Source organism: Balaenoptera physalus (genome assembly GCF_965194825.1).
Source record: "Balaenoptera physalus genome assembly, chromosome: 1".
Taxonomy (NCBI): Eukaryota; Metazoa; Chordata; class Mammalia; order Artiodactyla; family Balaenopteridae; genus Balaenoptera; species Balaenoptera physalus.
The window spans coordinates 145528447-145552236 of record NC_138882.1 but is presented as its reverse complement, the minus strand read 5'-3'; the positions used below and the strand labels follow the sequence as shown (position 1 = coordinate 145552236).

General features: G+C 37.3%; 2 protein-coding genes across 4 annotated transcripts in view; one reads left to right on the top strand and one right to left on the bottom strand.

Annotated features, from left to right (window-relative positions):
• Positions 1–23790, top strand: part of HOOK1 (hook microtubule tethering protein 1) — a 105047-nt gene that overhangs the window by 11470 nt on the left and 69787 nt on the right. The window lies entirely within an intron of this gene.
• The window catches only part of CYP2J2 (cytochrome P450 family 2 subfamily J member 2), a 155160-nt gene continuing 146181 nt past the window's right edge, over positions 14812–23790 (bottom strand). The window contains exon 10 of the transcript XR_014252379.1: positions 14812–17712. The gene's annotated coding sequence lies outside the window, so the exon portion shown is untranslated. The remainder of the gene's footprint in view (positions 17713–23790) is intronic.

Genomic DNA, 23790 nt, shown 5'->3' with positions numbered 1-23790 from the left:
AGTGAACTGAAGCAATAATAAATAATAATAATAATAATTAATAAATAAATAAATAAATAAATTACCAATAGTCACAGAGCCAGTAAATCGTGAAACCAGGACTCAAACTAACTCTGCATGCATGCAAAACCCATGCTCTTCACAATATCACACTTCAGATACATTTACTTCCTGGATTCTTAGCTAAAAATAGGCTGCTGTCTAGGCTGAGTAGGTAACTTCTCAGTATTCAGCCTGTGGTGACAGACATTTTCATTATTTTTTATCAAAGAGCCACCTCTGGGGAAGTGAACGCTGCCGGGCTCACCTTTACAGGAGAGGGAAAGAAGGCATGTATGAGCCTGGCTTGAATGAGAGTGCACATGGTTGTTTAGAATCACTGCCTAATGGTGTTGTTTTAAAATAAAGTATAGATTTTAAGTGCCGTGATCAATATTTGATAGCAATAAACTACCTCTTTCTATAGAGAACTGAGAATTTCTATATAGGAATTGCTCTGGGGACTCAATTTGGTGGAAAGTAGGAGCTACCAGACTTCTCACAAAACTGCTTTTACAAAGCCCTTTCCATAAGAATGAGAAAACGTCAGCTGTCCAAGATCAAGGAATTGAAGGGGAAAACCAGTGGAAATTGTGGAAAAGCAAAAGCCCACAAACCCTAACAACCCTACTTGTCACTGCTGCTGTCTCTCAGACAGGCAAGGATGTTTATGGAACCATCTGACCGAGGCTAAAAGGAAGAGATTAGATGCTCTGTGTCTTTATAATTAAATATTATTACTATTACTATCTTCCTTTAAAGAAATCTCTTGGATTTCCCATACATCTTCACTTCTTCCACTCTCAGAGTCTAGGTTCTAACTACATCTAAACGCTTCCTAGCTAACTTCTTGCCTCTATCTGTCTTCCCTTTATCCTAGCCTGACTTGTTGCTACCAACCTCATCATCAACTCTCGCATTCTGTCTTCCATTTGGTTTCCTATTTTTAAGGGTAAACTGAAATAAAAGGAAGACCCTGGTAAGGTCCTAAGTGGGGGTGTGGAAGGAGAATCTTTCATCACTGTGGTGGGGTTGTGAGGAGCTGGGAGACAAATGCCAGAATGATCTTCTGGAAGGGATACCAAGGTCAAGGTAGGGCAGCCGGCCAAGCCAGGTTGTTATACCCAAGAGTGAGGTGAGGAATAAGTGTGAGAAATGGAGCCCAAATGAGGAAGAAGAGAGCAAGAACTCACGTGAGAGGCAGTCTAAATGAGTGCTGGAGACACAGTGCTGATGATAGTAGCATCTTTTTGTATGAAGTCCCAGCATGACTAAGCCAGGTTTATTTAAAGGACCTGGAATGGTATGGATGCCCCTGCTCTGGCTTCAATACTCTGGCATACTTCTTCTTTTTTTAATTATTATTATTATTTTTAAATTTATTTATTTATTTTTGGCTGCGTTGGGTCTTTGTTGCCGCGAGCGGGCTTTCCCTAGTTGTGGCAAGAAGGGGCTACCCTTTGTTAAATGGTGCACGGGCTTCTCATTGCAGTGGCTTCTCTTGTTGTGGACCACGGGCTCTGGGTGTGCGGGCTCAGTAGTTGTGGCTCGCGGGCTCTAGAGCACAGGCTCAGTAATCGTGGTGCACAGGCTTATTTGCTCTGCGGCATGTGGGATCTTCCCGGACCAGGGCTCGAACCCGTGTCCCCTGCATTGGCAGGTGGATTCCTACCCACTGCACCACCAGGGAAGTCCCACTGTGGCATACTTCTGAGCAGGGGAACTCTTTGGCCCATATAACCCCTGATGGATCTATCATTGGTGCTGGCTGTTGTGTCACTGTGATTCTGAAACTTCCTCCTCCCATCAGATGTTTCCTATCCGTCTGGGACTGTCTGGAAAGCAGTGGTGCTTCAGTAATCCTAAACAGGCTCTCAGCAACACCTCCTTCTTCTAAACGTCACGATACCTGAAGCCCAGAATGGTTCACAGCACATTGACTATAATAGATACTTAGGAAAACAACCAGTGTAGCAATGGGAAACCTTGCCCCAGAGTTTCAGTCGGTCTGGAAAACAGGGAATTTCATCATGACCTTTGTTTTTGTCAGAATTTAATCAGGAAGTAGAAACCACCTGAGCATTCATAGTAGCGATTCCAAAACTGGTAAAGTTACACAGGTAACGGAGGAACTGAGAGCCAAAATGAGGACAGGGAGGCAACCCAAGAGTAATTGACAGAAGGAGGCCATTAAGACCCTAGGTTACAGGGACAGAGGGAGAGGTGGTACCACTGGCCTCTGGGCAAAAGCTGAGACCATGGCAGGACTGTTCATGGAGATGTAGCTGCTGCTGGAGTCATTGTCCCAGCCAGGGACTCCAATCTCCCACCCTCCAGTGTCTCACTGTTGCCTCCCATTGGCCATATTCAGCTGGAAACCATCAGAAGTGGGAGGCTGAGAAATGTATCCTGCAGGGGTCAGCCCTCTGCAAATACAGAGCAGAGTGGGGTTCCAGTGAAGAACCTACCTAAGGCAGCATGCCCCAGAGAGGCTAATCGCTCTTCACTATTAATCAAAATATTGATACAAGGCCCTCAGACATACCTCCATACCAGTATTGCTCCTTGCTTCACTCTCCACAATTCATACTTCTGCCATCTTTATGCCAACCTGCCCACTGTGCCTCATGGAACCCCCATTTCATTCATACTACTCTGTGCCCCGAACCTTTTCTCCAAACACTCTCTCTTTATGACTTTAATTGAATCGTGACTCTCTCTTAGCAAAAACCTTGTGTCATTCTTTCTGTCATTCAACAATGATACGTTGAATGAGAATTATATCAATGATAACTAACCTTGCGCTGTTGTTTGTGTTTTATACATAGTAAGCCCTGCTGTTCTCGCAACCACCTTATCTTCCTTTTTATAGATGAGAACACTGAGACATGGAATACTTAAGAAACTTCCTTGTAACACAGCTTATAAGTGGCCAAGACAGGAATTAAATGTACAGCCAGGCTCTAGAACCAAAGTCTTGTCCAGCATACAGCCCTGTTCTAGGAATGGACATATAGTAGTGATCACTACAGAATGATTCCTGCTAACAGAGTTCAGTGGGAGAAGCTATTTTTAACTTCTCATTTTGAAATAATTTTAGTTTTACAGAACAATTGCAAACAGTATAGAGAGTTCCTATATATGCTTCCTGCGTCTCCCCTAGTGTTAATGTGTAACACAATCAAAGCATATTTATCACTAAGCATTAACGTTGGTACGATACTCCTAACTGAACTACAGACGTTAACAGACTTTACCAGCTTTTCCACTAATGTTTTTGTTCCAGGATTCCATGCAGGACACCACATTGCATTTAGTCAGCATGTATCCCTACTCTCCTCCAAACTGTGCCAGTTTCTCAGACTTCCTTTGTTTTTTATGACCTTAACACTCTTGAAAATTGCCAGTTAGGTAATATGAGTTTGTCTGATATTTTCTCACAATAAACTGGAGTTATGGATTTTTTGGATGAATAATCTAAAGGTGGAGTGCCCTTCTCATCACATTGTGTCAAGGATACATGCTATAAACATGACTTATCACTGGTGATGTTAACCTTAATCATTTAGTGAAGGTGGTGTATGTCATATTTCTTTACTGTAAAATTACTACTCTTACAGTAACTGCTTTCATATTCTATTAGTTAGAAGGGAGTTGACTCAACCTAGCCTACACTCCAGGGGAGAGGAATTAAGCTCTACCTCCTGGAGGGGGGAGCAACTGCTCTTATTATTTGTAATTCTTCTGTAAGAAACATTTGTCTCTTCTCCTCCAATTATTTATTTATTTATTCAATCATGTATATCATTATGGATTCATAGATGTTTGTTTTATTCTTTAGGTTATAATCCAATACTATCATTATTTATTTTGTTGCTCAACCTGTTCCAGCTTTGGCCATTGGGAGCTCTTTCAGGTTGACTGCCATGTGCTTTTCACATATCACCATTTTTTAAAGCACTTCCTTGCTCTCTGTCACTGCGAGATGCTCTAGGCTCATCTTGCATTCTCTCTGCCCCTAGAATCAGTCATTTCTGCAGGGAGCCCTAGCTCCTTTTATTGGAGAATGATGTTAGAAACCAAGATCTGGGTGCTAGATGTGCTTCTAGGCCATCTCGGTGCTAGAAAATATACGTATGTATGTATACTACCCCATGTATATACATATAAGAAGAATTTAAGTAAATAAAAGCACAAATAGGTTGTTAAATAAATTAACTATGAAGAAAAACGCCACATTCTGTGTAAAAGAATTATAGATGTGATTTAATACAAATGGGGTGAGGCAATGGTCAGTGTGGTCTTCTTTGTAGCAGGAATACTTAAGCCAAAATCTTCTAAATGAGCAGGAATTAGCCAGGCTAAAGGGCAAGGAGAGAGCATTTCAGGCAGAAGGAGCAGCCTCTGAAGAAGCACTTAGTAGGACGAGCTCAATGCATTTGAAGAATTGGAAGGGATCCATCATGGTGAGAGCAGAGTGATCCAAGGGAAATGCGACTGCAAATGGGCAGAGGTGGGATCACGTAGGGCCTTGAAGCCCATGGTAAGAATCTCCTTTTATCATGAATGCAATGGGTTGCCACTGAAAGGTGTTAAATAGGGGAGGGAGTACATCCTACTTCACATAGAAATGTAGGGTTATGTGAAGTGGGAACCTCCCCAACTGCCTCAGCTGTCCTTTCCCACCTATTAGCTTTTCTCTGCTGGCGCCCATCCCCAGGAAGCCATATCACTCTGGTCCACACAACAGTCTTATCTTTCCAATTTGTTTTGGATTTCACCAAGGCCATATCTATAAAATGTACTCACGTGCGGGATATGTGTATACTTTTGTTGTAAAGTGTGCTCTCATTTACATTATTTATGTAAAGCCTTTTCTAAGAACAGATTTGAATCCAAAGCCTCACAGAACTCCAGGCTCTGCTAAATAGTAAGAATAATGTTTCCTTCTTTTCCTCAGTTGCTAAGAAGTTCATGACTACATATGTACGCACTCAGTTGTATTTTCCTGTGAATTCCTGATAAAAATTTTTCTCCTTTCCTCTTTTACTGATTGGTTGTTTTTAGTGACTGTTCGGATTGTTTACTTTATTATACCTGTACTTTTGTTGTAAATAAATTGAAGACCTTTTTTGAAATGAGGACAGTTACAATTTACTTTAAAAATTAACAAAGAAATAAGAAGCCCATCCTATCACTGGATGAGCCCATCCTACAACTGGATGCTGGAATTTTCTCTTTGGCACCCCAACCAGCCTCAGCCTGAGGATTTCAGTAACGTGGAGGTCCTGAGTTGCTCTGTCTCTCTGAACAGCTCTAATTACTGCAGAGTTATTGATGTTTATTCATTGTTGGGCCAAATGAATTAACAATGGTCTGTTGTTTTTGTTAAATAATGAAGCACTGGTTGTTTAAAAATGTTCATAGTGCCTTACATAAAAACTAAAGCGTTACTAAACTTAAAATACCTTAAGAAAACAATTTGTTTATTAAAATCATAGATTTAAAAATGCATGGATCAAATGTAACTATTAAAATGAAAATAGTAGGTTCTATATCATCTATGGAGTAGTATTGCTGGAATGCAATAAAGACAAACAATTATCCCCAGAGGAACACTATTACAATCATTGCTTAATTACGGTTTATTTTTCCTTTCCTCTTGTGATAATTACTCGCTCCTTCAGACTAAGAGATACTGACATTTCACTAACAGCATGATTGTTTTTATTCCACATACCCCGTGGTGGTTTCCTCTCATTTTAGTCCTAAGACAATGTGTTCAATTATTTGCAGGTTCTAAATTTGTTTTAATGGTGTCTGTGTTTATTTAGATTAATGACTCTAATTTCAAAAATTAGAACAATTTTATTTTGATATTTTACAAATATATTGAGTGCCAGTTGACTTGTTAAGGAATTCTCAGTCCTCATACCATATAAAAACTTAAGTTTGAAAGTCAAGCCAGAAAAGTGTCGAGACTTGGAATTGCAAGACTTGGATTTGAATGACAGCTCTATCACATACTAGCTGTATGTGAACTTAGATGAATCAATTAATCCCTCTGAGGTTTTCTTTTCTTATTTTTAAGATAGAGTTGGTAGTCATCCCTCTATCCAACCCACTAGGCTGTTATGAGGTTCCAATGGAATAATGTCTGGAAAACTGTTCACTTTGTACACTATAAAGTTCTTGTCAAGGATCAGTCATAGTAAGTGTATTCATTCAATTCAAAAACATTTGCTAAGTACACACTATGCTCCAGCCCCGGTGCTCGTGCCAGAAGTGTAGAGATGTTTGAATAGAAGATTATGATGATGATGATGATGACAAGGTTTCATAGAGTTAAATATGTACACAATATTTCTTATGTCTATGAAACAACATCGGAACGCTATAATGGAGTTAGGATATTTCCTCCTGTTAAATCTTTTAAATTTATGTTCTACTCACTCTGGAAGCAATAATTTTATTGTAACTTTGTCATAGATATTATATGCTGAGTGTTAACAATTAATATAGCTGAGAATCTGGATTTGCAAAGGATATAATTTATGATTCTATTTCTAGTACGAAAGTCAGCAACTGATTAATTTTTTATTAAACTGGTGAATTTTAACAGGCTTTATGCTTAGTTCTCAGCGTTGTCCCTGATCAACTCTTTCTATTTCGGACTGACAGTGGGCCCAGGTCAAGTTACGAGACAAATTGTCACAGAAAAAAGACTTTTGTGACCGTCTGTATCACCTATTTTTCAGGAGTTTATTTCAGAGTGCAGAAATGGCATTAGGACTCCAAGAGTAAGAGAAATGTGAGCTGTAGTTACAACAGGGCAACAAGGAACTGAAATTCCTGCAGGGACAGCAAGAGACAAATTGATATGCCGAGTTCAAAAATCAGTCCTCAAATACCGATGGACCATTTACCATGTACAGAGCACTAGTGACAGGGATACAGCAGTGAATACAGACCTGCTACCCTGCTCGTGAAGTTTAGAGAAATGAGGAAGAGTCAAGAAGAGTTAGGCGGAAAAAACAGTACTTGGGAAGACTTGGAGGAAGAAAGAAGTATGACACCTGTAAGTTACTCTTGGGGCTTGGAGGACATGTTCCGATTTGTTCTGTATATCTGTGTATCGCTTCCAATGTCTGGTATTGTGTTGTACACACAGAGACGAACAGCAGATATTTTAAAATCAGCAATAAATGATGAACACTAATGACTATGGCATCACTGGATCAGCTGACCCTCCCAGAGCTGGTGTAGCTCTGAATGCCAGAACATTAGTATCTCCACTGGTAAAGTATGAACCATGATATTCACTATATAGGATGATATGGAAAAATAATGAGGTGATATATGAGAAAGTAATTTTTTAAATGTGAAAACATCATCAATGTGTTCATTGTTCATCTTTGAAACAAACAGAGGAGTAGTAAGAACATGGAAAAGAAGAACTTCCAGGAAGATTCTACATTGGAAGGGGTCAGAATCCTGAACACTTTCTTAGTTTTAGTTTCAAACATATCAAAGAACAGACTGTATCTGAAATCAGAAATAGCCACATCTGTGTCAATCTGTGGACTTGGGGGAGAAAGAGAAAGTGCTCAGGCTGTCAGTGGAGTAAAAGAATAATCATTCCTTATGATCAAACCTCACAGGCCAGTGAACCTGAGTTTCACACAGCAGAGTAGAAGGTGAACAATTTGATTAAAGAACATATTAATGATGGCAATCAGCAAGTTTGGGTAGATCCTCCACAGACTCAAACTCCTTGTGTTTATATATTTATATACCTACAGACAGATACGTGCATTACTATGAAACTTGTTAAAGCTTTGTTTGGAGGTTATGAAATGATATACCTGAAAACACATTATAATATACCAATACTTATAGAACTCTAAGAAACTGCTATTATCTGTAATATTTTGATTCCAGTGCCATTACAAACTTATGGGCAAGGCTTCTTAATAATGGTCCTTTGGGAACTTTCACTAAATGGTCTTGAACGAAATCCAAGTCTCAAATTGCTTAAACAAATTCCACTGTCTTCTGAATGGTGCAGTCGTGCTGCTTCAGGATGTGAGATAATGTTATTGTGACCCGGCAGCTTTAGCAGAGCTAACTCTATTAATAAGGCCAAATAGGCCGTTATCTAGGATGATAAAAACAAATAGCAAGCAACTTTTAAAAATAACCATTGAGATATCCTTGGAATAATGCCACACATTTAAGTCTGAAGAAGAAAAACTAATTATTTGGAGAGGGAGTGCACTCCCATATTGCTCATCTTGCCTTTTACTTAAGTATGGGAAGCGGTCAGACTATAATGATGTGCATCACATACAATGAGCTTAAGTAAAAGGCCTTCAGGATGTCTGCGATTAAACATAAAAGCTACTCTCTCCATGCTGTATAAATAAATAAATTAAATTAAATTTAAAAAAAAAAGAAGCTACTCTCTCCATAGGGCATTTCCATATTATAGACCCTGTAGATTTATCGGTTAATTTACTGATCATATTATACCAGGCATAGCAAATAGGTTTCAACTCCCCTGCCCATATTAATTGATGGGTAGTGGCTGCTGGGGGTAGTTTGTTGAAAAAGGCTGTGATGACAAAGCCAACTCTGAAGCAAAGATCATGGATGTGTGTGTTTGAGGTTGGAGGTGAGGGTTAGCGGTCCCTATACAGTGGTAGTCTGTATTAGGAGAAAGGCTGATCAAGCACAGGCCAAAGGTTACACAGAGACTAGCTACTCATTTATTCATTTGTTTATCCTTCACCTCTTCAAAAAAGACACAGAAGAGAATATCTGTAATATAAAAAGATTTTAAAACTCAGGGCAAAAGGAAAGTAAGATCAAAACGGTAAGTGAAGGCCACTGCGAAATGCAAGCCACAAAATCCTGCACACTTAGCAATGGGGGCTTAACATTTGACTCTGAATTTCCTAACAGCCAAATTAAATATGGAAGTCATAATCATTTACAAGATTCACATTGTCAAAAATATAAGGTTGGTCATGTAATGTGAAGTGTAAGACAGACATATTCGTATAAAAGAATAGGTGTGGAACTAGAAGACGTGAACTTAAATCCAAAGGCTGCCACTTAGTAACCACGTGACCTTCAGCAAGTTGTTTAAACTTGACTGCCTCAGTGTCGTCATTTGTAAAATTTGGATAATAATGCTGCTTCATGAATTGCTCTGAAGTTAAATTATGAAGTGAGCATGCTCTTTGTTTTTCATTTGGTCACCTAGATCCATGCCCCTCACCTCTCTGCCCTGCAGACTGCATCAGCCAGGCTCCCTTTGCCCTCTGGCTTCCTGTTCAGTTCAGCCAACAAGGAGTAACCTCTCCCCACCTCTTCAATGCCAAGAGTCTAATGGTAGCTGGTCCCTTTATGACTGTAGCCCTTATGGGCAGCAGCCTTCCAGAGCACCAGCTCTCACCAAGCTCCATGATACTGTGGCCTCCCCTTGCTTCTTTAGGCCTAAAGAGTAACAGCTACTTGACGTTGCTATCTCTGGGTGCCTCAGGATCACTTTTTGGTCCCCCCAACTCCATTCATACTTCTGTAAACTGTCTCTGCATTTAATTCTCATCAGAATCCAATGTGAGCATGTTTTCTGTTTCTGGCCACGGCCCTGACTGAGACAATGAATATTTATAACAAATGAGAGGGAGATGGGAATAGAGTCGATTTTTGAGCCCCTACTACAGCCAAGCAGAGAACCAGTCACTATTTATCACAGATATTCAATAAATGCTGATAAATCTGAAGTAAGGGGTCTGAGACAGGATAAGGGAGAACAGATTTCACCAGAATTTGAGACACAGGACTCAGATCCTTTCCATCAGATGACCTCCTTTCTCCAATATGGAATGTCAACAGAAGAAAGAGAAAGAATCAGGATTAATCGGCCCATTTAGCCTGAGCAACAACAACAAAATGCTAGCATTTATGAAGATGTAAAATCCTGTTCTAGGTTTCAAAAAAAATTCAAAGGGAAATGGTGCAGCAGAAAGCAAGTACATGAATTTTCTTTGTGCCATTTTAGGTACCTGGGGGAAGAGTGGAGGTGAGTGGGCATAATAGAATTAATGGAATGCCTACTGTGCTCTTGTGCCATTCCATTTTGGAATGATTTATGACTTTCCAAGGATGTGCTATCAGAACGGAAGTATTTTGCCTCCTTTTCACACAAAAAAAGATACTTTAAGAATCACAAATAAAAGAGAAAGTAACAAGAACCCATGAACTATGTTCCGGCACAGGGACAACCAAAGGTTTGTGGGCACCCAGCAGATTCTGCTGTTGTCCCTAGAAACCACCAAAGGCAGGTAATTCCAAGTGCTTCCCTACTGAAGCATCCGACATGTTACTGCGGTCAGGAGAGGCTCACATCCTCAGATCCTCTTTATTGATAGAGATCTGTTTTTTTCTCTGTTGACACACATTTTTACAGGAGGGCAGAGATGTCTTAGATCTTTTGTGCACAAGTTGTCCCCATAACCAAAAAGACAGACCTTGTACAAAATAACCACAGCGCAGGGGAGAACTCACAAACAAAGAAAAAGAAGCATAAAGTGAAATGTTTTGCTTTTCTTTTCGCCATTTTCATCCTGTTTTGATTTCCAACATGTGCAAATCGTTCTGTTGCTATAAAACTTATTAAATGAAGTAAAAGAGCAAAGACCAAAAATGTAATAATGAAATGAAGTTTTAATCCCTTACAGTTTTTTGGCATCATCAGCTTGATTATATTTGATATACACTGAAGGGTTTTGAGTTTTAGATGGAACTTTTCTTAAAACTGTTCATGCGTCCCAGATGTGACCTAGTTTCGTTCTGGGAAATGGATGCTGAGTGTTGCACAGGCAAGTCAGGCAGGCATGGCTATTTTAGGAGCCATTAATGTAGTATATTTACAGGAACCAAATATGTGACTCCAGCTGGCCCGTGAAAAACCTTCATTGAGCATGTACTATGTGCTGAGCACAGAACTGTAAACACAAAGGACCAGTCCTGATCTTGAGGAGCTCAGAAACCAGGTAACAAACATGTTATATGGTAAAAGAAAACACATGTAAAAATAAAGCCAAGGCATTACGTGTGCAAATGTCAGAAGCTGGAAGAAGGTAGAGAAGCGTTCCATAATATGTAGGCAATTTTTTTTTGTCTTAGGAGAGTTAAGGGAATGCTTCACAGAGGAGGTAGAATCAGAACAAATTCTAAAGTTTTAGTTCCAGCTGGGAAATTCTTGTCATTTAGGTCATGACTTACTTATGAACAAATGAATTTATGGTCCACTTGGATTGACAAGAAAACAGATGGAAAAAGCCTAGGATAAGGCTGGGCATAAAATAAGAATCATTAAGTGCTTTATCTCTTCTCCAGTATTATTTTAATTGAGGTAAAATTCGCATAACATAAAATTCATCCTTTTCATCATTTTACACTGTACAGTTCAGTGGTGTTTATAAATTCACAATGTTTTACAAGCATTACCACTATCTAATCCTACAGTATCTTCATTATCCTACAAAGAACGGCTGTGCCCACTGAGCAGTCACTGGGCCTTCCCCTTCCCCTCCAGCACCTGGCAACCACTGATCTGCTTTCTGTTCCCATGGATTTGTCTGTTCTGGACATTTCATATAAATACAGTCATAGAATATGTGGCCTTTGTGTCTGGCTTCCTTCACTTAGCAAAGCGTTTTCAAGGTTCATCTAAATAGTAACATGAATCAGTACTTTATTCCTTTTTATGGCTAAATAACATTCATGGTACACAAATACCACATTTTGTTTATCCGTTTATCAGTTGGTGGACACTGAGTTGTTACTACCTTTCGGCTGTTGTGAATATTGTTGCTATGAACATTCACATACAAGTCTTCATTTAAACACCTGTTTTAAATTTTTCTGGGTACATATCTATAAATGGAATTGCTGGGTCTTATGCTAACTCAATATTTAACTTTTTGAGGAACTACCAAGCTGCATTTTCCATTGTGGATGCACCATTTTACATTATTACCAGCAATGTATAGGTGTTTTAATTTCTTCACACCTCACAGACACTTGTTATTTTCTGTTTGTTTGTTTGGTTTGGTTTGGTTTGGTTTGATTCGGTTTGGTTTGGTTTGGTTTGGTTTTGCTTGTAGCCACCCCAGTGGGGGTGAAGTGGTATCTCATTGTGGTTTTCATTTGTATTTCCCTAGTGACTGATGATTTTGAGCATCTTTATATGTGCTTATTGACCATTAAAATGCCTTCTTTGGAAAAAAGTCTATTCAGATCCTTTGCCCATTTTTAAATTGGATTGTTTGATCTTCTTGTTGTTGCATTGTAAGTTATTTATATATTCTGCAGACAAGTCTCTTAACAGATAGATGATATGCAAATATTTTCTCCCATTCTGTAGTTGTTTTTATTTAAATGACAGTGTCCTTTGATGAACGAAAGTGCTCTTTTAAATTTTTATAAAGACCAAGTTATCTATTTTTTTTTCTTTTGTTGCCTATGATTTTGATATCATGTTTAAGAAACCAGTGCCTAATCCAAGGTCATGAAGATGTACACCTGTGTTTCCTTCCAAGAGTTATAGAGTTTTAGCTCTTACATTTAGGTCTTTTGATTCATTTTGAATTAATTTTTGTATATGGTTGAGGTAGATATCCAAATTCCTTCTTTTGTGTGTGGATATCCAGTTGTCCCAGTACCATTTGTTGAAAAGACTATTCTTTCCCCCATTGAATGTTCTTGGTACCTTATAGATGTCTGGATTTATTCCTGGATTCTGAATTATATTCCATTGATCTATATGTGTGTCCTCATGCCAGCACCACAGTGTTTTGATTACTGTAGCTTTGTAGTAAGTTTTGAAATAGAGAAGTATGAAGAATTTTGTTCTTTTTCAAGATTTTGGATATTTGGTATCCCTTGCAATTACATGCAAGGGATGTAATCAGCTTGTCCATTCTTCACAAAGGCAGTTAGAATTTTGATAGAGATTGCATTGAATCTGTAGATCAATTTGAGGAGTATTGCCTCTTAACAATATTAAGTCTTCCAATCTATGAACATGGAATGCCTTTCCATTTATTTAGGTCTTCTTTAATTTCTTTGAGCAATGTTTTGTTGTCTTCTGTGTATGAGTCTTACTCCTCCTTAGTTAAATTTATTACTATTTTATTCATTTTGATTTTAAATGGAATTGTTCTGTTTTTTTCAGATTGCTCATTGCTGGTGTATAGAAATATTACTATAAGATTTTTATATGTTGATCTTGTTTCCTGCAACTTTGCTGAATTCCTTTATTAGCTCTGTGATATATATATATATATATATATATATATATATGTGTGTGTGTGTGTATGTATATGTATACATATATGTAGATTGTATATATATTCATATCATCTGTGAATACAGATAGTTTTGCCTGTTCCTTTTCAATTTGGAGGCCTTTTCTTTCTTTTTCTGGACTTGTTGCCCTGGCTAGAGCTTCCAGTATCACGTTGAATAGAAGTGACAAGAGCGGACATTCTCATCTTATTTCTGTTCTTGGGGGGAAAGCTTTCATTCTTTCACACTGAATGGGGTTTTTATACATGGCTTTTATCATGTTGAGGAAGTTGCCTTTTACTCCTAGTTTTCTGAATAATTTTATCATGAAAGATTGTTGAATTTTTAACTTTGTCAAATGCCTTTTCTGCATGAATTGAAATGACTGTGAGGGTTTTTTTCTTTTTTTTTCTAATATGATGTAATATACTGATTGCTTTTCATATGTTAAACCACCCTTGCATTCCTGGGATAAAAATCACACTTTGTTATGGGGTGTAATCCTTTTAATATGCTCTTGGATTTGTTTTGATGATATTTTGATGAGGATTTTTGCATCTATATTCATAAGGGATATTGGCCTATAGTTTTCTTTTCTTGTAATGTCTTTGTTTGATTTTGATATCAGAGTAATGCTGACCTCATAGAATGAGTTAGGAATTGTTCCCTCCTCTTCTGTTTTTTGGAAGAGTTTGAGAAGGATTGGTGTTATTTCTTGAAACACTTGGTAGACTCTACCAGTGAAGCCACGCAGTCCTGAGTTTTTCTTTTTTGGAGGCTTTTGATTATTTATTTATTTATTTAAAATTTTATTTATTTATTTATTTATGGCTGTGTTGGGTCTTCGTTTCTGTGCAAGGGCTCTCTCTAGTTGCAGCAAGCGGGGGCCACTCCTCATCGCGGTGCGCGGGCCTCTCACTATCGCGGCCTCCCTTGTTGCGGAGCACAGGCTCCAGACGCGCAGGCTCAGCAATTGTGGCTCACGGGCCTAGTTGGTCCGCGGCATGTGGGATCCTCCCAGACCAGGGCCCGAACCCGTGTCCCCTGCATTGGCAGGCAGATTCTCAACCACTGTGCCACCAGGGAAGCCCCGAGGCTTTTCATTATTGATCAAAATAATTAGGTCTATTCAGGTTTTCTGTTTCTTCTTGATTCAGTTTTGGTAGTTTGTGTGTTTTGAGTAATTGATCATTTCATCTAGATTATCTAATTTGTTGATACACAAATGTTTACAGCGTTCTCTTATAACCATTTTTATTTCTATAAGGTCAACAGTAAATCTCCATTTCATTTTTTATTTTAGTGACTTGAATCTTTTTTCTTGATTAGTAGATCTAAAGGTTTGGTAATTTTGTTGATCTTTTCAAAGAACCAGCTTTTATTTCATTTATCCTATTTTTCTATTTTCTATTTCATTTATCTCTACTCAAATCTTCATTATTTCTTTCCTTCTACTTGCTTTGGATTTAGTTTGCTAGTTTGGATTTTTCTTTGCTAGTTTCTTAGGAAGTTTAGATTATTGATATAAGGTTTTTGTTTTTTCTTAATGTAGACATGTTAGAACCATAAATTTCCCTCCAAGAACTGCTTTAACTGCATCCCATAAGTGTTGGTGTGTTGTGTTTTCTTTTTCATTCATCTCACAGTATCTTCTAATTTCTTGTGATTTCTTTTTTGACCCATTGGTTGAGAGTGTGTTGTTTAATTTCCACATAATTGTGAATTTGGCAGTTCTCCTGTTTGTTATCTTCCTCCCTGCCTCCTTCCCTCTCTTCTTTCCTTCCATTTCTTCCTTCCTTCCTTCCTCCCTTCCTTCCTTCCCTTCTTTCTTTTTCTTTCTTTCTTTCTTTCTTTCTTTCTTTCTTTCTTTCTTTCTTTCTTTCTTTCTTTCTTTCTTTCTTTCTTTCTTTCTTTCTTTCTTTCTTTCTTTCTCTCTTCTGTCTTTAAAAAGGTTTTTTTGTGTGTGTGTGTTGAAGAGCACTAAACATGAGATCTACTCTGTTAACAAACTTTAAGTGTACAATACAGTATTATTATAGGTTAACTATAGGCAGAGTGTTGTACAGCAGATCTCTAGAAGTTTTTCATGTGACGTAACTGAAACTTTATACCTGTTGAACAGCGCCACCCCATTTTCCCTCCCTCCAGCCCCTGGCAACCACAATTCTATTCTCTGTTTCTATGAGATTGACAGTTTTAGATACTTCATATAGGTGAAATCAGGCAGCATTTATTTTTCCGTAACTGGGTTACTTCACTTAGCATAGTGTCCTCCAGGTTTATCCATGTTGTCACATATGGCAGGATTTCCTTCTTTTTTAAGGCTGAACAATATTCCATTGTATGTATATACCACATTTTCTTTATTCATTCATTTGTTAATGGATATTTAGGTTGTTTCAATATGTTGGTTATTGTCAATAATGCTTCAATGAACATGGGAATGCATATATCTTGTAGAGATCCTGATTCCAATTCTTTTGGATATATACCTCAAAGTAGGATTGCTAGATCATATGGTAAGTCTAATTTTAATTGTTTGAAGAAACCCCATACTGTTTTCCATAGAGGCTTCACCCTTTTACATTTTACATCTACCAAAAGTGTACAAGGGTTCCAATTTCTCCACATCCTCACCAACACCTGTTACCTTTTAAATATATATATAATAGCTATCCTAACAGGTGTGAGTGATATCTAATTGTCGTTTTGATTTGCATTTCCCTGGTGATTAGTGATGCTGAGCATCTTTTCATATACCTATTGGCCACTTGTGTGTCTTTAGAGAAATGTTAATTCAAGTTCTTTGCCCATTTTTTAATCTTTTTTTTGTTTTTTGTTTTTTTGGCTGTTGAGTTGTAGGGGTTCCTTATATACTTTGGATATTAATCTTTTATAAGATATATGGTTTTAAAATATTTTGTCCCACTCTTAGTTTGTCTGTTCATTCTGTTGATTGTTTCCTTCACTGTGCAGATTTTTAGTGTAATTACATATGTAATTTAGCTTTTGTTGCTTGTGCTTTTTGGTATGTTATGCAAGAATCATTGCCAAACCCAATGTCATGAGCATTTCTTCTATGTTTTCTTCTGGACTTTTATAGTGATTTCTCATTTTATTTCATGGTGGTCAGAAAAAATGTTTTGTATGGTTTCAGCCTTTTTAAATGTATTGAAATTTATTTTGTGGCCTAACATATGGTCTTTCCTGGAGAATGTTCCATATGCACTTGAGAAAAAGGTGTATTCTGCTGCCATTGGGTGGTGTGTTCTATATATGTCTCTTAGATCCAGTTGGCTTATAATGTTATTCAAGTCTTCTGTTTTCTTGCTGATTTCTGTATAGTTGTTCTATCCATTATTGAAAGTGGGGTATGTATATATATAATGTCCTACTATTACTGTTCAGCCCTTTAATTGTTAGTTTTTGCTTCATATATTTGGGGACTCTGTTTATGTGTCTATACTTAATATATCTTCTTGATGGATTATGCTTTTATCACTATGTAATAACCTTTTTGTCTTTTATAACAATTTTCCTTAAACTCTATTTTGTCTGATATTAATTTAGACAATCCAGCATGTTTTGATTAGTATCTGCATGGAATATTTTTTCACATCTCTTAATTTTCAACCTAGCTTACCTTTGAATCTAAAGTGAGTCTCTTGTAGATATAGTATGGTTGAATCATGTTTTTTAATCCATTCTGCCATTTTTTTGCCTTTTGATTGAGGTTTTAATTTCACTTACCTGTAATGTAATTACAGATAAGGAAGGACTTCTATTTTGTATAGGCTGTTTATATGTCTTATATCTTTTCTTGTTCCTCAATTCCTCCATTACTGCCTTCTTTCGTGTTCAATATGTATTTTTTAGTATTCCATTTGGATTCCTTTCTCATTTTTTCCTACACATTTTTAAGTTATTTTCTTAGTGGTTGCCCTAGAGATTACAATTAGCATTTTAATTCATAACAATTTAGTTTGAATTAGTATCAGCTTAGCTTCAGTTATGTACAAAATGTTTGTTCCTGTACAATTCCATCCCTCCCTTTATGTTATTGTCACAAATTACTTTTTATACTTTGTGTATCCATCAAAATAGACTTATAATTATTATTTTATGCCATTTTCTTTAAATCATATAGGAAAAACAAGTAGTTACAAAGTAAAAATACATTAATATTGACTTTTTATTTACCTATGTAGTTACCATTATTGCTCCTCTTGTGTTTTTTCCTTTCCCTTCTCCCTCTCTTCATTTGTTCCATTGTTCCTTTGCCCCTTCTTTCCTTGTTTCTTATTTTCATTTCTAAAACATTGGTAGAAAAAAGAGAAAGTTGTATTTTATTATTATTTTAAATTGGGAAGCTTATAATGTCCTTGGTAATTAATCATTTCTCTTGTCTTTGACACTCACATGGTGTGTTACAAAATTGATTTGCCTTTTTTTATAGGCAAATTCAGCATCCCCAATTAGATGGCAAGCATAGTAAGGGGTAGACACTCTGCCGTATACTTTTGCACATTTCCAGTGTCAAAGGAAATGTTCTGTCTATAGAAGATACTTAATAGGTGGTTGTTGATGTCCTAGATATCCTGCCTCCTTCCTTCAGGTACGCAAGCTATTATTATCCCCATTTACAGTGAGAAAACTGACAACCAAGAGAGTTCAGAAACTTGACCATGGCAATAATAAGAAGGGGAGAAAAGCATGTTCTTCTGGGCTTTGTACGTGACATTGTTTTTCAGGCAACTTGCCTCAGTTATCTCTGACAAGCCTACAACAAGCTTTCCCACCACTAGCACCAACTTGTGGCAACAGGCAGTACTTGTAATGAATAATCCAACTGAGACAGCATTCAGTTTGAGATGCCTATCTGTTCTTTTTGAATCAACACTGAAAGCAAATGAAATAGAATTATTTCCCACAGACTTCCTGAGCAGTAGAGAGAAATGTTTGAACCTTATTCTCAACTGAAGGACAATACTTGTGAGGGTAGCTCTGCACGCAAGTCACAATGAACAACTTCAAGTGGAGCAGGGAAAGCAGCATGACCATAGTTTGCTATTCTCGAGACTTGAAGTGTGTGGTACTTGTCCTTTTAGCTCACAGACCTCCTTGCTTGGCTTGGGGAACAGAATGGGATAGTAGAAGGCACAGATGAGGCTTTTGGGGCCAAACAAAAAGGGTTTTAGTTCTGGGCTATCTGCCATACGTATTGCAACTTTGAAGAAGTTACTTCCTCATTTGCAAAACTAAGGATTGTTGCAAGGATTAATTTAAATTGTGTACGTGATGGTGCCCGGAATAGAAGAAATTGATATTAGCTTTCTTTCCATCCATGGACCCGTCTCACTTCTCCACTGCCCCCGTCCCCCCTTTCACATTGTCCAGAGTCCTCATTCTCTCTGCCTCCAATCCCTTATAAAATATATGAGCTGATAAATACTTTCACCCTGAAGTGTAAATGGCTATTAGGTTCAATATTTTAGTTTTTACAGGGATGTTATTATTTTAACACAGAACTAAAATCCAATGTCCAAGGAATGAAATTATAATTAGGAAATGTAACCTGCTTTGGTCATAGAAATTCAGCCTTACTAAACACCATTCCCCATAAAATGGAGCCAGGGCTTCTTTGAGAAATGACTGGTGTCAAGATAGGGACAGGAAAGTACAATACAAAGGGAACCTGGAACATCTTGTGTATGGAAGAGCTTAAAAAACAGTAGAAGTATGCAGAAATGACTCAGAAGCCAACTTGAAGGGGTTCCCATTGGCTGAACTTGGGACAGTTTAATGATTAAAAAAAAATAGTGGCAAGAATTTATTATATCATATTGAATAAAAACACGTTTATGAGTCCATATTTATACTTTAAAAATAGAAGGTGGATATGGAGATAAGAGGAAAAGTCTTTTTTTTTTTAACAGAATAATGTCAGCTAATAGATGTAAAAAGAATAATGGAAGTAGAATAGCACCATTTTGTGACCACCATGGTAATAATTAATTTAGGCAATAATTAACAATAGAAGAAAGCACTGGGTGACAAACTTTTGGGGAACCATATATTCACACAGTCTCAAATTACTAAGTAATTACAATGGAAAACATCTTTACAATGGAGAAATCTGGTGGACACTATCTGACTAAACTATAAAATCTAACATCTCCCATAAGCAGACAATCCAATGTCATATTCCTGCCAAGGCGACACACTGAGCTCCTATATAATCTCTGCTAAAAATGGTTAAACCAAATCTGGTCATGAAGAGACAACCTGACAAATCTTACTGGACTGGACTATTCAAAAATGTTGCTGTCATGAAATCACACACACACACACACACACACACACACACACACACACACACAGGCTGGGGAACTGACCTAGATTAGAGGAGCCTAAAGCAACTTGGCAATAAGCACAACGCATGGTCCTTGATTTCTTGATTTTTGGATTCCAGAGTGGGGAAAATAATTGGGGACAATTAGGTAAATTTAAAGAAGGATTGCATATTTAATAATAATATTTTATCAATGTTAAATTTCCCAAGTGTGATAATTATATATGTGGTTATGTAAGAGAATGCCCTTATTCTTAGAAGATTTAAGGGTAAAGGGTAATTTTTTTTTTGTTCTATTGAAATATATATATGGAGAGAGAGAGAGAATGTGGCAACTATAGCCTAAAAACCAATTTGAACATAAAAAAAATACACCCCCAAGAGTAGGCCAGTTATTCAGTCCAAATTGTCAACTTAATTATTCCTCAGAAAAATCATGTGAAGTTTATAAGAAAAATTGTATTTGAAATAACAGGTCCAGCTCATCTTCAGATAAAAAATGTCAAAATCTTCATCCATTCAAGGTCTCTCAGTCATGTGTTTTAGTCACTAGCCTTCACTCAGCAGATTCTCTAACAGCGACAATTAATTTCACTCATCTAGACATGATGGCTTCGCTTGCTTCACAGTGTTAAACAAAAAGAATCTTGACTGCCTGAAGAAATATTTCAGTAGCAAGGGAAAGTACAGAAACAATGACTGAAGAACTGTACATGCTATATTTTATTTTGTAATGATTGTCTTTTAAAAAATCAGTTCTAACCACAAAACACACACACACACACACACACACACACACACACAAAAGAACACAATTTTTGGAGGTGATGGCTGAGTTTAGAACTTTGATTATGGTGATGGCATCATGAGTATACACAGATGTCCAAACTCATCAATATGCATATATTAAATGTGTGTAAATGTTTGTATATCAATTATACTTCAATAAAGCTTAAAAAAATGGTTCTGATCTCCGCTAGGAAAATTCTCCTCTTTACATTTGAAAAGAGATTTTCTGAAGTATGCAATTTATTCATTATATGATCAGTTTCTTCATCTATAAAATAAAGATTAAAAGTGTTACCTACCTTGTCAGTTTGTTGAGGATAATGAATTAGCAAAGATGAAGCACTTAGAATAGAGCTTAGCACCTAATAAGTACTCCATAAATTTTAGCTGTTACTATTGTTGCTGTTGTTGTCATAGGTCTTTATGGCCTGAGGACTGGATATCTTCATGGTTACCAATCATGTTCATACAAAACACTGTTGCAGCGTGAAGTCCCATACGTTAATGAAATGTGCATCTTCTCTCTTTTCTCTCTAAGGCTAAGCCCTGATCAGTTTTTTAATTAATGTTTGTTTTCTTTTGTTTTGTGGATATCTGGAAAATATTTCCAAATCATATAACACAGTATTTATTTATTTGGTTAAATCATTTCAAAAATTTTTTTAACCATAACTGGACTTCTAGGTATTTCCTACAACTGCTCATATTAACAAACCCATCTCACATCTTTCCTGGCATTTCTGTCTTTGTTTTTACAGCCCAACTTTTTATGGCTAGATAGCTCCCCCCTTCTTCTGTCCTTAAATGATCTGATAAATTTCTTCCTTTTAGCATTTTGGTATCTTAAGATGTATTAAATTCTATAAAGTTATATTATCTAACACATGGAGAGTGAGGAAGATACATTTCCTCAGGCAAAAATCACTTCCTGTATTTTCAACTGATATATGTGTGGAGGTTTCAGAATACCATGTTTAGCCACAATGGTTTCAAGTATAGTTTTCTCAAGCTATAATAAAATATAAGCAGTATCTCTAGCACAGTGACCCCTGTCATTCTTAGAAATCATGCTCTTATTATTATTTCTGCGAACCTTGTCTCCTGAATGTGATTTTATTCACTTTCCATTTATATAATGTAAATTAAAGAACTTCTTATTTTAAAATATTTATTTTCAATACCCTTGAAAACAATAGGAGCTACCTTGGGTAGTTATACTGTAAAGTTAGATTTTGCTTGCTTTTTAGAGACAAACATCTGTGGATTAAGTGATTAGCCACTATGTGTCAGTGTTTAGATTTTATTTTGAAAATCTGCTTGCATGGATTAGAAGGATTTTTGTACAGAGGAAACAGGTCACCAACAGAAGGAGGCATATGGATCATCTCTTCTAACAGCGTGTAAAATGACGACATGTCTTGTAATTCACTTAAATAAGCTGAGCTAGAAAGTACAGGATTTATATGTCTAAGTGATACTTTAGGTTGGTTACATCATCAGTACATTTTACTAAATGTTTATTTTTGCTACCTGTTGTTTTTATGTTTTTGAAAGCATAGCTTTTGAGACCATATACCTTGCTATTACATTTTTTTCTCATCTGAGTTCCTTAGGACAAGATAAAATAATCTGGTCCAATTTTATTTGACTTAGAGCTTTGGAGTGAGTTTAAATATGCTTAGTAAATGAAATAGTTATATTTATTTTCACTCAATAAATGGCAAACTAATCATTCCTTCCCATCAGTGTAAAATGCAATTGATAATATCACCCTATGTTGTGATTTATCTTTCATAACTTTTGTTTCCCCAGGCACTCCAGTTTTAAATTCTCTAAGGCAGCATTTGTTTAGTGATTTGACACCAAGCCCCTACATGAAATTATAACTGTGGCTACGATCCCTTTCCATTTTGGTGCCTTCTCAATGCAAGAACCAAGAATACCAGCATGCTTCCTATGTGACTATTTTAACTTTGTGGTTATGATGCTATTGCCCCAGTTAAGGTTACCTGTCCATGCTTTTTCTGAACCATGCTTTACCGTTCTGAGTGATGGTACCCCCACCTCTACCTAAATGACTGTGGGCATTACTGCTGTTCAGATGATACTGTGATGTGATACCCAGATCCCAACATGTGGGAGTGCTGTTGGCAGACAGCCATCAGCCTTTGTGAATTGCCTAGGCTGTCATGCCACCTTTCCACGATAGTCCACATCCAAGGAGTCGTCAACATGGTGGCATAAGGATCAAGCCCCCTTCATCCAAACTCAGACAACTCAGAAGGGTCATTCCAGCTTCAGAGCTCCCCAGGGATTGGTTGGGACTTTCAGTAGGACTGCATCACAGCCTTCCTTCTTTCTCCCTCTGAGCACTTCTGCTTCCTTTCCTTCCCTTCCATGGCTGTTATTCCCCAGAGCACTTCTTAATAAACCTTTTGCATGCTAATCTCCATCTCGGAGTCACTTCTTGCAATTTATTCTTATAGTATAAATTTAAAATCCCTTGCATTGTAGATGTACATTCATCAGTGACAGACATGACTTCACCCTTAATTTGAACTTGCACTTGGCTTGAACTTCTTCATTGAAACCCTAGAATAATCTCTTTTTGGGCAACCCAACAGGTTAGTAATAACATCACTTGTAAATACTGAACTAAAATGCATTAAAAAGCAGTATCATTAAGTGATATAAAATCATGTAAGTCTATAAAAGCCCCAGAAGCAAAATTCTCAGTGTCATGTACAGTCTCCAAATGAACATTAATTTCATAACAGGAGTGAGTTCCTGGCCAGGGTGAAGTATTCCCTTTTATACACAGTGGGAGGTAGTCCACATCCTTGATCCCCTTTCTCCAGTTTCTTTCTCAGTAGTCACCTGGGCTGAAAATACCTGTGGGGATGAAGTTTGTCCTAACCCCATCACCTAAAAGTTCAGATCTACTGAGTGCCCAAGTCAATTCTGTCCAAGATTGTCTCTTTATCAAAGGCTAAAACTCACCCATGGTTAGTGTTTGGGATTGGTCTTGCTTCCCTAAACCCAGTACAGTATTTAACAGAGCTAGGCACTTGCACTGACTGTGATCACAGGCCTGAGAACTAGAAGCTGTTTTAAAATGTCAATTTTTGTCATCATCTCTCTTCCCTACCTAGGGCTTGTAAATCCCCTTTCCCAGGGCCTGGGCATTCTTATTCCAAAATATCTCCCAGATTCTGAAAACTGTTACAGTCTAGAAATGTCTCCTGTTG